The sequence below is a fragment of the Ornithorhynchus anatinus genome, chromosome X5 (genome assembly GCF_004115215.2).
Source record: "Ornithorhynchus anatinus isolate Pmale09 chromosome X5, mOrnAna1.pri.v4, whole genome shotgun sequence".
NCBI lineage: Eukaryota > Metazoa > Chordata > Mammalia > Monotremata > Ornithorhynchidae > Ornithorhynchus > Ornithorhynchus anatinus.
In genome coordinates this window covers 29,817,418-29,834,174 of record NC_041753.1, presented here as the reverse complement: position 1 = coordinate 29,834,174, position 16,757 = coordinate 29,817,418, and positions in this window count along the sequence as shown.

Here is a 16,757-nt window from a genome sequence, read left to right as displayed (position 1 = left end):
TATATATTTCTCCAGAGACCTCTAATTAGATCTTAATGCAAGATGTAGAACTGAACTGGAGTCAGGGAGAGGTGGTGAAAAACACTGGGATTAGATTCTGTGACCTAATAAGAGGCCAGCAGCGCAAGAATAAACCTCTATGTGACCATCCACCATCGGCAGAGAGGGGATCCTGGCTGATTGCTGGGCCAGTCCTGGGAGGATAATTCTGGTAATCCAGACTTTGGTAGAACAAGTTCCAGCCTGAACCTCCTACATGAGTTTTATTCATATTAGTATCTGTCTCCCCTTCTAGACTGTAAACTTGTTTTGAGCAGGGAATGTGTCTGCTAATTCTGTTGTATTATAATCTCCCAAGCCCTTAGTACAGTGTTTTGCATATAGTACGCACTCAATAAATATGATGGATTGATGTACCTGCTATCTATCCCTTTCTTTTCCTTCTTTTTCCTATGCTTTAGCTTTCAAAAATATGACTCAACATTTCAAGCGAAAACAAGAAGGGAGAGGGAGGTCAAAACAGCAAAGTGACCTGTAAGTCATCTCTAGGGCTTCATGTATCTTGTCTCCCTTTATGATGTGCTAAAAATGCTCCTACTCCTCCCTCCTAAGAAAGTAAATCTTAGTGTTCATAAACTTGCTTTGTTGTCTAGTCTTTGCATTTACAAAGAGAGTAACATCTTGTAGCCAAACAAGTTCATTATGGAAAATATTGGCTAAGGAATTGCCATAAAATTTCAAGATGAAAAATGTTAATATATCCCTAGTTGATTTTTATCAGAAACCAGCCCTTAAATATCCTGTCAGAATACAGGATTGGGTTTGTATAATATGAAAATGGAGAGGAGGAATCCAACCATCCTTGGTTAACATAAATGTCTTGAATTAAATTGCAAATATGTAGGTTCAATAAAACTTGACATATGTTACCATTTACTCTTTCTGAGCTTTTAAGGAATTTATAGGCAAATCCAGGTCAGGTCATCCCATTATCCAGTCTTAGCACTTATGTGTGTATCGACTGATTTATTCCAGGGGTGAGCCAAATGCAGGTCTTGTTTGCTGGCTACGCAGATCATGCACATGTGCTTTGCTATTTATTACTTTACTACAGAGGTAGTGGCAGGCTGCAGTGTGCCCCTTAATAGTAATAATTATGGTATTTGTTAAGTGCTTACTATGTGCCAGGCATTGTACTATGCTCTGGGGTGAATACAAACAAATCAGGTTGGTCACAGTCCCTGTCCCACATGGGGCTCTCAGTCTTAATCCTTATTTTACAGCTGAGATAACTGAGGTCCAGAGAAGTGAAGTGACTTGCCCAAGGTCACACAGCAGACAAGTAGTGGAGTCGAGATAAGAACCCATGACCATCTGACTTCCAGGCCTGTGCTGTATTCATTAGGCCACACCTTGCCCCAACTGTCTCCCGCCTGTTGCCACCCCATTGCAAAACATCTACTCCTCACCCCTCCCCACCACCCTCACCACTACTGCCCCAGACCAAAAGCCTGATCTTTGTTTCATTTGAAAGAATTTATTTCTTGATCTGTGGCTCTCTCTAGTAATAAAAAAAACTGTGGCTTTTGTTCAACACTTATTACGTGCCAAGCACTCTATTAAGTCCTGGGGTAGATACAAAATAAGAAGGTCGGACATGATCCCTGTCCCTCATGGGGATAACAGTCTAAGCAGGAGGGAGAACAGGTACTGAATTCCCATTTTAGAGATAAGGAAGTAGAGGAATAAAGAAGTTAAGTGATTTGCCCAAGGTCACACAGCCAGCAAGCCACAGAGCGGGGATTAGAACCCAGCTCTCCTGACCCCCATGGCTGACCTCTTTCCAGTAGGTCATGCTTCTCAGCTATGTTATGTTTTTGATTTGTGGCTCTTTGTTCATGAGGCTTTAATAATAATAATGATAATAAAAATAATGTTAATGGTATCTGGGGCCAGACACTGTACTAAGCTCTAAGTTGGATAGAAGCAAATCAGCCTGTCCCTTATGGAGCTCCCAATCTTAATCCCCATTTTACAGATGAGGAAACTGAGTCACAGAGAAGTTAAGTGACTTGCACAAGGTCACCCAACGAACACATGGCAGAGCAGGATTAGGACCCAGGTCCTTCTTACTCCAAGACCCATGGTCTATCCACTAGGCCATGCTACTTCTCTATGGCTTTTCCAACCCTGGTTCATTCCACTCATTTCATTCATTTTTCTTTCATTGTTGGCAGTTGACTCTATTTGCTCTCTTACTCCTATTGTAGGTGTACAAACTTTGCCTGCCTATTCTGCTCATTAGCTTATAAGGTCTTTGAGAGCAGAGACCATGTCCTTTACTTCTTTGTATATTCACAATTGCCTAGGATGGTGCTGTGATCACAGTAGATGCTCACTAAATAAATACTGTTGGCAGTGATGAAATCATGCTTTTGTTCTTTACACTGAAATCAACAAAAATCTCTTGTCCAAAATAGCTTTCTGGCCTCTGTGTTTATTAGTCCTTCTTCTTAAAGGCAAGAGACTGGTCTTTTTCCAAGGGAGGGGAGCAAGAATCTTGTTCCCAGAACTTTGTGTTCAGTTTGAAATGTTGACTGGATGAATTTGTATTATCTCCCAATCCTGGTGGAACACAGCCTACAATTGAATAAACAAGTACAGCTGGGTCTTCAAAGGGAAAGGTCTTTTGTAGTAATGGGTGTAGTGTTTGTTTTAAGATAGATAATCTGTTGACTTTGCATATCAGTAGCGCCCTTGACAAACAAATGATTATGCCTCTGTTCAGTTTTATGGACAAGATTTTCACTGTATGATTCATTCTTGCATTCAGGCAACCTAATGAATTCAAGGTGATCACTAGCTAGGAATGAGAGCAAAATCTGACCCCATTCAGGGCTGGACTGTTCTGTAGTTCTGATCAGGAAATTCGTCTAAAAGAGGATGTGGGAGGGGGAAGCTTGAGCAGCAGAAGCTCAGGGACATCTGTCTGCCATGCCTCTTTAACACGTCCGGTTCAGAACTTAGAACCAGATGTGGCCAATGTGACCCTCAAAGTCCAAAGCAGCCCATGTGGGCACCAACCCACGAGTGTTTTCCCAGTGTTCTCGTGGGCCCTGGCCTCATCATCTCCTCTCAGACCCTGAAGGCCAGAGGTAAAATTAATAAGATTCTTTTTTTGTGTTTGTGTGAAATTTTCCACAGAAGAGCCAGACTGTCACATTTGAAAGCATTAGGAAGTCTTTACTAGGAGGAAATTGAGATATAGGTTTGTAATCCAAGCCAAGCTAGACCCACACATAAATAAGGGGAGAAAGGCCCAGAGGTTTCTAGAGCAGGGAACTGCTCGTTCCTAAGGACCCCTCCCAAATGGAAAGCTTATTTGTACTGGATACCCATCACTTTCCTGGTGATATCAGCCAGACCACAGTCAATTACAGAGAAGGATTTGGGCAAATAGAAGGGGGCTAGAAAGTTGGGCAAGGAAACCCAGAGCCATTTCAGAACACATTCCAATTTCGTGTTCACTGGGGTTCACATGAGAAGCAGTGTGGTCTAGTGGAAAGAGTGGAAAAGTCGGGAGTCAGAGGACCTGGGATCTAATCCCGTCTCTGCCAATTACTTGCTGTGTGACCTTGGGCAAGTCACTTCACTTATCTGTGCCTTAGTTTCCTCAACTGTAAAATGGAGATTAAATCTGTTCTCCCTCTTACTTAGACTGTGAGCCCCACTTTGGACTTGTATCTACCCCAGTGCTTAGTACAGTGCTTGGAAAATAGTAAGCACTTAACAAAAACCATTAGTATTATTAAGGTGGGGACCTCAAAAAACATAGAGAACTCATATTTTGAAGGTTTGGCTTTCTCTCCAAGTTTAGAGGAAGTTGTCACTTCAGTCAAAGCCATGAAGAATGATAAAATTCCTGGATCTGATGGCATTTCCTCAGAAATCTATAAGCAAAGAGATTTAATGCTCAGACGTCTGCACAGGCCAGTCATTCAACACATACAATTTTGAAGAAATGCCACAACACTTCAGAGATGTAAAAACATAAACAGTGCCATTACTTTCTCAAATCAATAGTCCATCTAGCCCAGTACTCAGTCTCTGACAGCAACAATGGGTTGCTTTGAGGAACCATCCATCTTCAAGGTTAGTTAGCGATGGACCATCCAATATCTACCTAGCCTAATATGTACTACCTGTCCATGAATTTATCCAAACACCTCTTGAACCTATTGATATTTTCAACCTTCATAATATCCAGTTGTAATGAACTCCATATACTTGGCACTTGAATGTGGAGAAGTTTGAATTTGTTTAGATCCTCTCACTGTCAGGTCCACTTCATCAAATAAGCAATATCTTCTGAAAGAAAGATGAGAAGGTTAAATGCAGAAATTACTATCTGCACTATTTTTCATTACATTTGTTTCTTGGTATTTGTTAAGTGCTTATTATGTGCCAGGCACTGTTCTAAGAGCTGGAGTAGATACAAGTTAATCATTTTGGACACAGTCCATATCCCACATGGGGCTCACAGTCTTAACCCCCATTTTACAGATAAGGTAACTGAAGCACAGAGAGGTGAAGTGACTTGCTCAAGGTCACACAACAGAGACATGGCAGAGCCAGAATTAGAACCCAGGTCCCTTACTCTCAGGCTTGTCCTCTTTCCACTAGGCCAAGCTGTTTCCCCAGCAAGATTCTAGCAGATCTCTGTAGCACATCAGGTACATAGAAATGTAATGACCGGCACTGAGACTTTCAAACCTCATTCACAGATCTTTTTCTCTTTTTTATGGTATTTGTTAAGTGCTTACTACATACCAGGTGCTGTATTGAGCACTGAGATAGATACAACCTAATCGGGTTGTACTCATGGGGCTCTCAGTCTTAATCCCCATTTTACCGGTGAGGTAATGAGGTCATTGAGGCACAGAGAAGTTAAGTAACTTGCCCAAGGTCACACAGCAGACAAGTGGTAGAGTCAGGTTAAGAACCCAGGTCCTTCTGACTCCCAGGCCCATAATCTACCCACTAGGGACAATGCATCTCTTGCATAAGCATTTGTCATAATCAATAGACATGAACTTTGGTAACTAATGAGCAAATTTGTTCATCAAGATCCATGATGTTATGGTCAATTAAGTCAGGGTTGGGGGTGCCCTGTCTAACCCTTTTCCCATCAACATTAGAGTTAGGGTCCATCAACATTAGAGTTAGGGTCATATGGAATACTCAGTCCTGTTCAACCTATTCGAGGCTGCCATGCTTGAAAATACATAGCTGCCCTCAAGTACCACATGCTTTCCCCACCAATCTTCCCCTCTCCCTTGGAAAACTCCCTCCCCTCTCTGCAGCACATAGTTTCTAGATGGAGCAACCCATGCTTGAGTGAGAGGAGGTGGGGGAGGGGAGAGAAGTCCTGTGGAGTGATGGGAAGGTGAGGCATAGAGAATCAGTCAATTGTATTTATTGAGCATTTACTGTGTGCAGAGCACTGTACTAAGAGCTTGGCAGAAATATAACAGACATATTCCTTGCCCACAACTAGCTTATGGTCTGCAGACGAGGGATGTGGAAAGTAAAAGGTATGACAACTTTGGTGACGTTGGCTGCTCCCATCCTAATCCAAAGACCAGGACATTCATGGTGGTGGCTGGGTCCTTACGCAGGGGGTCACACCTGCTCTCACAACAGGACAGTCATTCATTCATTCATTCATATTTATTGAGCACTTATTGTGTGCAGACCACTGTACTAAGTGCTTGGAAAATATAATACAGCAATATAGAGAGACAATCCCTGCCCTCAATGGGCTCACAATCTAGAGGGGGCAAGAGACATCAATATAAGTAAACAGGCATCAATATAAATAAATAGAATTATAGAAGTGTGCATATATATATATATATATGTATATATGCTTTGGAGAGGGGGGAAGGGCAAAGAGAGTGAGTCGTGGTGATATGGAAGGAAGGGGGAGCTGTCTTCAGTAGTTTCTGACCCAGAGTGTATTTCCAAATCCCCAGCTCTTGGAAAAAAATGAATAAATGCCAGTGGGGAAAGAAACTGTTCATTTTTTTTTCTGAATTAGGAATTTGGAAATACCTCATCTGGGTTGCTGGTTTTTAAGGGACCAAGAGCTAGGTTATTGGACCTCCATCTGCAGGGCTGGCAAGGGTGGGTGGGGGGCTCCCCTCCCTTTCAGTTCCCCAGCTGACCAGACAGGTTTGCACTATTCAGAGGTCTCCAAGCTGCCATTCCTTTGTCCTGCCCTGCCCCACCCATCAGCAAATCCACCCTCCATGAGGTCCTGCTGCTCAGGCCAGAGGGATGGTGGAGAATGCTGTTTGGGGGGTTGGATTGCTGAGTATGATGCAAGAGGAGGATGGATTTCCACCCGGATCAGATACTGGCCCCAGCCCAGGACCCGTTGTAATCTGTCGAAAGGGCAGGGGAAGAGATCCTGGAGATTCCAGGGAGGAAACTCTCTCTTTCTCTCTCTCTCTCTCTCTCTCTCTCTCTCTCTCTCTCTCTCTCTCCCTCCCCCTCCCCCTCTCCCTCAGTCTCTCCCTTGTTCTCTCTTTCTCTCTCCTGTTCTCTCCTATCACTAGCTAATAACCACACATATTGTGTGAAGTGCATGAGGATATCACGTCCCACCTAGGGGCCTTTGAAAATTGATTAGGCCTGAACACTGTTGGGGGTTGATTCCGCTCTGACAAACAACCCATTTCATCGATGCCGAGAAGCAACTCTAGAGGTGGATATCTTCCACCACAAATATGGATTCAGAAATGCTGCGACTACCAGGAAGATGGTGCCTCCTAATGAAATTTCTCAAACAGCTACTCTATGGAGGAGAGGGAATGTTCTTGCCAAGGTGACTTTTGAGAAGATCGTTTGCTGCCTGGATGATCCTCTACTCTGGATGGTAGAGTAGAAATGTAAAGGATTAAAAGATCATGAGCACTTTCATCTTCCTCGCAGCCCAGAGAATGCATTCTCCTCTGTGGGCACGATAGAAGGAAGACGGGGAATAGAAAAAATTGAACCAGTATCCGTGCAAGTCAATGATATGGGTTTCTGCTTTAATCTAATCTACAGTCCTGTCCATATTGTGCTCTCTGACCAAAATTTTCCTTTTCTCCAAAGGGAAGGCAAGCTGAAAGGAGAGTACATTTTTCTTTTTCCAGTAATTGACTTAGTGTTTCCCTGCATCGTTACTGGGTTAATGAGAGGTAGAGAAGGGAAGAAGCTGATCTGAGACCATCTGTCTATTTGAAGAGACATTGCAAGGTCCCAAACTTTCATATTCCACTTGATTAGTCCAGTACAGCCCTGAGTCTGGGGAAGTGACCTGAATCTGCTTGGAAAGTGGGCAGAGTGGCCGTTGGACAATCTCACATTTCTGTGTAAAAGACTGAGTAAAGGTGATTCAGCTATTTTCAGTCCCTTTTTATCACTGTATATCTACCCCAGCACTTTTTTATGATATTTGTTATGTACTCACTACATGCAAGGCACTGTTCTAAGCACTGGGGTAGATACAAGGTAATCAAGTTGAACACAGTCCATGTCTCCCTTCTTATCAGTGTATATCTACCCCAGCACTTTTTTAATGATATTTGTTATGTACTTACTACATGCAAGGCACTGTTCTAAATACTGGGGTAGATACAAGGTAATCAAGTTGGACACAGTCCATGTCCCATATGGGGTTTACAGTCATAATCCCCATTTTTCAGGTGAGGCAACTGAGGCAGAGAGAAGTGACTTGCCTAAGGTCGAACAGCAGACTAGTGGCGGAGCCAGGATTAGAACCCAGGCCCTTCTGATTCCCAAGCCCATGCTCTGTATAGTGCTTGGCACATAATAAGCACTCAACAAATTTACAATATTTGTAAATATTACAATTATTATCATTCTTATGAGCATAAGAAGATATGAAACTCCACTACCAGGAAAGCTCAAAAGTCCCACCAGTCCAGGATTCAGGACGGTGGCAACAGGACATTAAGATTAACTGTGTGCTGATTATCTTTCTATGTGCTTAGTACAGTGCTCAAGCACTTAGTACAGTACTCTGCACACAGTAAGCACTCAATAAAGCACTCAGAGAAGCAACATGTCCTAGTGGAAAGAGCACGGGCCTAGGAGTCAGACAACTTGGGTTCTAATCCCTGCTCTGCCAAATGCTTGCTTTGTGGCCTTGAGCAAGTCAGTTAACTTCTCTGTGCCTCTATTCTCCTGTCCACCCTCCTACTTAGACTGTGAGCCCCATGTGGGACAGGGTCTGGGTCCAATCTAATTTACTTGTATCTAACCCAGCTCTTAGAACACTGTTTGACACATAGTAAGCACTTAAAAAATACCATAAAAATCAATGCCATTGATTGATTCATTGATTTCAAGGCTCTCCATCACCTTGTCCCCTTCTACCTCTCCTCCCTTCTCTCTTTCCACTGCCCACCCTGCATGCTCCACTGCTCTGCCGCCCACTCCTCACCGTCCCCCGTTCTCACCGTCGACCCCTGGGCCACGCCTTCCCGCGGTCCTGGAATGCCCTCCCTCCTCACCTCTGCCAAACTGATTCTCTTCCCCTCTTCAAAACCCTACTTACAGCTCACCTCCTACAAGAGGCCTTCCCAGACTGAGCTCCCCTTCTCCCTCTACTTCCTCTACCGCCCCCCTTCACCTCTCCGCAGCTAAACTCTCTTTTTCCCCTATTTCCCTCTGCTCCTCCCCCTCTCCCTTCCCATCCCCTCAGCACTGTACTCGTCTGCTCAACTGTATATATTTTCATTACCCTATTTATTTTCTTAATGAAATGTACATCGCCTTGATTCTATTTATTTGCTATTGTTTTAATGAGATGTTCATCCCCTTGATTCTATTTATTGCTATTGTTCTTGTCTGTCCATCTCCCCTGATTAGACTGTAAACCCATCAAAGGGCAGGGACTGTCTCTATGTGTTACCGATTTGTACATTCCAAGCGCTTAGTACAGTGCTCTGCACATAGTAAGCGCTCAATAAATACTATTGAATGAATGAATTTCTGGGCAGCTAGGCACAACAGATATGGTCTTTGCAATACAAAGATATAAGAAGGATGCAGAGAGCCACACCAAATTCTCCATACTGTATTAATTGACCTTACAATCAATCAATCAATTAATCAGTGGATTTGCTGTGGGCAGAACACTGTACTAAATGTTTGGGACAGTAAAATATAATAGAGTTGATAGACATGAATCCTACCCACAAGGAGCTTACAGTCCACAGGGTGCGAGACACATTAAAATAGATTAGGATTAGGGGAAAAAGTAGAGTATAAGGATATTTATATAAGTATTCTGGGACTGGTGTGAATATCAAAGTACTCAAGCTTACAAAGACAAGTTCATAATTGATGCAGAGGGGAGGGCAGATGGGGGAAATAGAGGGCTTAGTTTAGGAAGGCCTCTTGGAAGAGATGTGATTTTCAGAAGATTTGAAGGTGGGGAGAGTGGTGGACTGTTAGATGTGAAGGGAGTTCCAAACCCTCGGGAGAATGAGGGTGAGGGGTCATTGGCAGGATAGATGAGATAGAGGTAAAGAGAGTAGGTTGATAGAGGATTGGAGTGTGTGGGTTGGGTTAAAATAGGAGATCAGCTAGGATAGGTAGGAGAGAGAGAGATGACTGAGTGTCTTAAATCCAATGGTAAAGAGTTGCTGTTTGATGTGGAGATGGGGAGGCAATCATTGGAGGGTATTGAGGAATGGGGAGATATGGACTCAGCATTTTTTTTCTTTTTAGAAAAATGACCAGGGCAACAGAGTGAAGTATGGAGTGAAACACTATGGTAGGTACAAGATAATCAGATCGGCACAGTCTCTGTCCAACGAGGGTCCAACAGTTTAAGTAGGAGGGAGAACAGGTATTGAATCCCCATTTTACAGATGAGAAAACTGAGGCAGAGAGGTCACACAGCAGGCAAGTGGCAGAACCAGGAGTAGTACTCAGATATTCTGACTTCTAGGCCTCCATTCTTTCCAGCAGTCCTCACTGCTCTGTGTTTTTCTTAACAGTGAAATACATATTGTTGCCATATTCTCAGGATACTGTTCATTCCTCTGTTGAGAGTATAGCCATCTGTCTTTTGCACCGTGCTGTGGTATTGTTTATTCAGTCATATAGTGCGTTCAGTGATGAATAAGTTTCTTTAGTTTGCCAGCAGTCAGAACAACTCTGGATCTCTTCAGCCTTGGCAATCGCATTTTGGTTATACATTTTTCTTAGCTTGATCTACATCTCATGTCATAGGCTTTTGTAGGCCTTCCATTAGTTATGATCATGAGGAGCTGCTGTAGGGTGTCATTAATGTATTTCTTACTTTGCTGCAAATAGTTTTTTAAACCTCTGAATTGTTTCCATCAAACTTTAGTCTTGATGGTGTCTGCTTGTCACACACATGATCTTGATAGCTGTCAGGTAGATGGTGTCTTAAAGAAGTATTCCTCTGGGGTTTATGTGGCATATGTAACTGAAGTTCCTTGTTTTAGCAGTATTGCTGTAATTAATGACATCTTTTTTCTCTAGAAGCTTGATATTCTTTAGTCTTGATCGCTTGAATAGTGGTATCAATTTTTCATTTTGACAGAGGGGCAAATTTGAGGAAGGGTGTTGGGGATAGTTTCAAGGGGATGGAGCATGGGAGGTGGAGTTTTGACAGGGTGGCTGGGAAAAGAGGGAGAAGGACAGGGGAAAGAAAAGAAGAGGAGAGGGAAGATGAAGAGAAAAAAAGAGGAGAATGGGAGAAAAGAGGAGAGAGAAGAAAAGAGGAGGAAGAGAAGGAGGATGGGAAGGAGGAGGTACAGATAAAGGAAAGAGAAGGGAGGCAGCATGGCTTAATGGAAAAGACTATGAACTGAAAGTCTGGAGACCTGGATTCTAGTTCCACTGTTGGGCTGTGTGACCTCGTGCAAGTCACCTAACTTCTCTGCATCTCGGTTTACCTCTCTTTAAAATGGGGATCAAATAGATTGTGGGAGAGGTACTGCATCTGATCTCTTAGCCTTCTAGCTATCCCAGCTCTTAGAACACAGTAAGTGTTTAATAGATGCCACCCATGATTTCTAGGAGAGAAGGGAGAGGAAGCTAAAGGAACTCATCCTGTCTCCTTCTCCACCAGCCCCATCAATTCTCTCTTCATCACTGTGCTCCAGATCTTTCTGGCTGCTGCTGTCATGTAACCAGCAGCAGTGGAGATGTTATTCTTTGTACCTCATGATCTGCAGCTGAATCTGTAATCTGATCCCTCATCTGACTGTGGGTGTCCCTCTGACCTACCAGGACTACTCTGATCATTTTGTCTGCAATAAGTGCTATCCTTTCTGGCAATCACTGTTATAACAGTCCAATAACTACATGAGGTTACACAGCATAATATTTATTTTATTTGCATTAGTTTTCTCTTGGTTACAGCACTAGGGGTGGTCCTTTGGTGAGACAGTTTTCAGTTGAGTGAGGTGGAGAATTCATATACTATATGACCATATATTGTATTAGTCCCCCCACTTGTCTCCCTGCTTCCAGCCTCTTCCCACTCTAATCTTTACTACTCATTGTTGCATGGGTCACCTTGTAGCATCATTCAGCACATGACATCTCTCCACTCCTCAAAAGCCTCCATTGGCTTTCCATTTCCCTCTGTATCAAACATAGGCTCCTGATGATTGGCTTCAAAGCGCTCCATCATCTCTTTTTCATCTTACATAGCAATTATCTCTGCACATAGTAAGCGCTCAATAAATACTATTGAATGAATGAATGAATGAATTATCATCACCTGCTACTCCTCAGCTCCCTCTCTTCATATTCCCCCCAAGGCAACCTAACTGTACTCTGCTCTTGACTCTCCCATCTCTGTCCCTTCACCTACGTCATTCCCCAAGTTTGAACTTTCCCACCAAAATCATGTCAGTCTGTCAATCAGATAGTTTTTGCTCTTATTCTGTATTTGTGAATAGATGTATAATCAATTCTACAATTTACTGTGACATCTCTATTTGTAAGCAAAAAAAAAATATGCCTTTCTTCCCCATTAGAAGATAAGCTTCTTTTGACTGGGGAAAATGTTTAATGCTAATGTTGTACTTTCTTAAATGCTTAGTAAGGTGCATTGTACCCGGTAGTATTATTATTACTAGAACACGATGATAAGGTCTGAAAAACACAGACAGGGAACTACTTAGAAAAGGAAGAAATGAGAGAAAGTGTCACACTTTCAAAGAGGAGTCAAGAAGAAACTTGTATGCATGCAGTTTGGAATGGAATAGTAATGGAATTTATTAAATGCTTACAGGGTGCAGAGAACTGTACTGCTTCCCATTACTAAGCACTGGGAAATAATCTATAGGAGGGAATTAGACACAGTCCCTGTCCCTAGAGAGACTTACAATCTTATGAATATATGGGGAACAGTGAAATAATAAAACAGCATAAGGGTCAGGAACAAATGCACAAAATAAAAACAAAAGTCAGTAGGGAGTTGTGGCTAGAGGAGCAGGTAAGTGCTCAATAAGTACAAGTGAATGAATGAATTAATGATTTCAAGCTCCTTGTAATATAGAGTCCATGGCAAGCCTGTGGCCAGGGGATGGCTACTACAGCCATTAGCTTTTCCAAGGTTGTATGAGGCCTTGTGCTGCAGGTGCCATTCTCTTTCCCGCCAGGCTGGTAGGAAGCAGGAAGGGATGGGATCACCTCGATGGTATAGAGAGGATTCAGAGTGGTCAGCACAGAGCTCACTTGGTTGCAGATGATGGGGACAAGAATGTCTGTCTACTTGTTTTGTTTTGTTGTCTGTCTCCCCCTTCTAGACTGTGAGCCCATGTTGGGTAGGGATTGTCTCTATCTGCTGACGAATTGTACTTTCCAAGCGCTTAGTACAGTGCTCTGCATGCACTAAGTGCTCAATAAATACGATTGAATGAATGGTGCTGTGAGTATGCAGATACTGGATGTTTCGCTCAGCTGTGATGGTGAAAAAGGGTTGAGAAGGCAGAGCAGTGTCTTTTATATCCAGCCTGGTAAGCAACAGAGCATGCCAGTGACAAGCAGAGCTCCTCAGCCATGGCAGGAGGGCTCAGGGTATGTAGGGAGGCAAGGCTGCAATCACCAGATGGTTTGTTTGCCTGTGGTGAAGAGTGTCAGTTGTGCATAGGTTTTGTCATCCCCAACTGCATGCATATATAAAAATTTTACGTCTGTAGCAAACCTAAAGACAATTAGATAAATTCATAAACATGGATATGTATCGATAGAGAGAATCCAAACCCAAACTCTTTCCTGATATGTGAAACTGAGGAACAACACTAGTGATGATGCCGCTTCAGAAGAGTAACTAGGCTTAAATGATGAAAAATCCCTTTGTAGTCAGATCTTGCCCCTTTCTCCCCTCACCCCGATTCTTCCAAGTCAGTCAGAGGGTGAGGGAGAGGGGGATGCTACAGCTGTGCCTTGTGCCTATTAACATTAGCTACCTGACAGAAGTCCCGATATAGGCCACTCACGTCCCAAGAGCATATGCAAGAACAATGGATTTTTCAGTATCCATTGACTCTTTGCTTCTTTCCTTCATTTTCCTTTACTGCCTTGTCATTCATTGCTGTCTGGCTTTTTCCAAAGCCATATCAAAAAGGTCAGGAAGATGCCCCTTATTCTCTTATTCATATTTCTTTAAGCCTTCACATCTTCCTCCTACATTTTTCTCTTCTCCTTCATTTCCTCTGGGACCAGTTCCCCAGAATGCTGGTGAGTTAAACAACCCATAGCCCCTAAAACCACAGTAATGAGCAATTTTTAAACATCTGTGAAAGTTCAAGGTGGGTTAACGTCCTTTTTTAGTTGTTTTTTTGGATCATAAATTTGGGCTTCACTAAGGAAGCCAGAGACCTAATGCTCAATAGGTCCATGCTCATTTTTCAACCCCATTCCCCTAAAATTTCCAATCATTCTAAACTAAGCCAAATGTTTTCTCTTTCCCTATATCAGGATTACAAGAGCACGATAGGAACCACTAGGTATGTAATTTATATGCAGTTTTTGAAGGATTATATTTGATCCAAAGAGAAAGAAAATTTATTACCCCTAAGTGTGGACCTTGTGAAAATGAATAAATTAATAAGCTTTTTAATTCTTGTAGAAACACAGTACTGGTAAACCTGAAAAAAAAATTGCCATAGAATTACTGATGAGATAGATGGCAAAATTAGCTGCAGCAGGAAAACGTTGATACTGAGGCCCAAGATTGGTGAAAATGAGTGAAATATTTACACTCAGGTAGTCAACTTCTTAGATTCTTAGGGGACACAATTAATTGTCTGGAAAATAATTCTGAATAGGATTACAGAAAAAGGAAAATTCCATATGAGTTGATAGAATAGTTATCCATTTCTGAAAGCAGAGCTCAATTTGTAAAGGGAAATGAGTGGGAGATTTGCAAATACATATCGCTTATTTGAGTGACTCCAAGACATGCCTTCTTCCACAGCAGAAACGGCATGTCAAGTAACCATAAGAATTCAACTTTATTTTACTTTTTAATCTTGTGTTCTGATAACTTCATTCTAACAATGATGACCTGCCACCCTTCATTCATTTACTTGGCTTCTGAGCTATTTTTTTTAATGGTATTTGTTAAGCACTTATGTGTAAAACACTGTTCTAAGCCCTGGGGTAGCATCCTAGTAATTGTCAAATTACTTTTATTTTTAGTCATTTACTCATGAGCAGTGAAATGGCACAATTTTGTGAATCAGTTCCTCTAACTAAAGAAAACTTTTCAAGAGAATGTGGGCAGAGTTGGAGCTAATGATATGCTTTTGATTAGAGAACACAATATTTTACTACTGTGGGTCCATTGAGCTGCTATTCTTAGCGATTTCACATCTGTAAATTGACAATAGGGATTCTATTTAAGATGCAAACAACTTTGGGTCCCCTCCCTCATGTTGCCTTCTGCTTCTCTGAGGTTGACAACCTCCAGCTGCTGCTTGTCGTGGTGAAAAAAAGTGCCACAACAGCCCCTTATCTTCTTGATTCTGGGAGGGTTATGATCCACTTTCATCCTTAAAGGAGGAGCGAGAGCTGCTGGAAGAGGTTGTTTTCTTCTACTTCAGGGGAAGTGAGTAAGAGACAGAGAGAGGAAACAACAGGGAAGGGAAAAAATACATGGAAAATTCAGCAGGCTAGGATCCAAAATTTCAGTTTGAAAAAAAGTAAAGTAGTGAGATTTCTCTCTTTCAGCTCCTGCAAGAGCAACAACTTATGTGAGAAAAGGAGGGAAATTGACCCTGTCCTCCATGCCCCCAAACAACACCACCTTAAGTCCACAGGGGTGGAAAAAAAATTAGTTAAAAAATCAAATGGTTGCATACAATCTCTTGCTTTAGAGCAAGATGCATGTTCTGGGTCCCGTTCTATTCCCCATCTACACCACCTTCCTTGGAGAGCTCATCTGCTCCCAAAGCTTCAACTACCATCTTTATGCAGATCATTTCCAAGTCTGTATCTCCTCTTCTCTGCAATATTGCATTTCCTCCTGACTTCAGGACATCTCTACCTGAATGTCCTGCTGACACTTCAAACTAAACATGTCCAAAACTGAACATCTTACCTCCCAAATGCTCTTTTCCCCACAACTTTCCTTCAAATCAAACTTTCCCCAACTTTCCTCAACATTCCCCTCAACACCACTGTCTCTTCTGAACTCAACTTGCTCACTCCCTATCCCTTCATCTATCTTGTAACACTAAACCACAGCTCCTGATCACTTCCACAGTCTGCTTCCTTTAATCCTGTGCATGAGCGGCAGAACACTGCTAGTGGAAATCCAGATATCAGGCTGATCTCTCCACCTGAAGTTCATCCTTGCTTGCTCTAAATCTGCCCTCTTCTCTGCCTGGCAACATTATTTCTCCATTCTTATTGAATCCCATGCCCATTGCCCTCACCAGTTGTTTCAGATGTTTGACTCCCTCCTCAAACACCCTATCCTCCCACTTCCTCCATCTATTGCCACTAATGACCTAGCCATGTACTTTGTTGAGAAAAATGTATTGTACTCCAGTGCTTACTACAGTGTTCTGCCCAAAGTGAGTGTGCAATAAATACCACTGATTGATTGATTTTAAATTAATTGATTTTATTATCTGATCACTGCAGGCATTTCACTCATATAAGGTTGTCCTCTAGACTGTAAGCTCACTGTGGACAGGGAATGTGTCTTTTTATTGTTATATTGTACTCTTTCAAGTGCTTAGCACAGTGCTCTGCACACAGTAGATTCTCCCCTGATTAGACTGTAAGCCTGTCATTGGGCAGGGACTGTCTCTATCTGTTGCCGATTTGTACATTCCAAGCATTTAGTACAGTGCTCTGCACATAGTAAGTGCTCAATAAATACTATTGAATGAATGAATGCACAGTAAGTGCTCAATAAATATGATTGAGTGAATGAATGAATATCAGGCCACCACCCTAATCAATACTGCTTGATTGAAACACTTCTCCCTATAGGAGCAAGGATGACAGAAACCACTGTAGATATATATTGTCTTATAGGTTCAAAGAAGATTCCACTGATGGTAAAACTCACCTTTGTGTGGCTGTAAAGACCAATGAGGGAAGACCACACCATACACACACAAAGGCTATCCTTTGTTGGTCTGTCATGTTTGTTGATTGCAGTACCTGGTGCTGTT